The following is a 688-nucleotide window of genomic DNA, read 5'->3' as shown; positions in this document are numbered from 1 at the left end:
AGAGGGGGGTGGGTGGTGTGTGTGCAAGAGGGGCTACTGCTGGGGAGAGGTGGGTGCTGTGTGTGTGTGTGCAAAAAGTGGGTGCTGGGAGTGGGAGTTGGGTGTTATGTGTGTGTGTGCAAAAAGTGGGTGTTGCGTGTGCAAGAGGGGGGTGGGTGGTGTGTGTGCAAGAGGGGCTACTGCTGGGGAGAGGTGGGCGCTGTGCGTGTGCGAAAAGTGGGTGCTGGGAGTGCAAGAGGGGGGTGCTGCTCACAAGAGGTGGGTGTCCTGTGTGCATGTGTGCAAAAAGTGGGTACTGGGAGTGGGAGCTGGGTGTTGTGTGTGTGTGTGTATTTGCAAAAAGTGGGTGTCGCGTGTGCAAGAGGTGGGTGAGAGGGGGGCACTCCGTGTGTGTGTGTGTGTGTGCAAGAAGTGGGTGCTGGGAGTGGGAGTTGGGTGTTATGTGTGTGCGGGTGTGCAAAAAGTGGGTGCCGAGTGTGCAAGAGAGGGGTGCTGCTGGTGAGAGGTGGGTGCCGTGTGTGTGTGCAAGAAGTGGGTGCTGGCAGTGGGCGCTGGGTGCTCCGGGTGGGTGCGTGTGTGAGAGGTGGGGGCTGCGTGTGAGCAGCGTGTGACTCGTGGGAGCAGGGGCAGGCTCCCAGCCCCAGCCCCGCTGTGGGGTGCTGAGGTGGGGGGGGATGACACCCACCTG

The sequence above is a fragment of the Calidris pugnax genome, unplaced genomic scaffold (genome assembly GCF_001431845.1).
Source record: "Calidris pugnax isolate Ruff unplaced genomic scaffold, ASM143184v1 scaffold583, whole genome shotgun sequence".
Classification (NCBI taxonomy): domain Eukaryota; kingdom Metazoa; phylum Chordata; class Aves; order Charadriiformes; family Scolopacidae; genus Calidris; species Calidris pugnax.
This window is presented reverse-complemented; position numbering follows the sequence as displayed.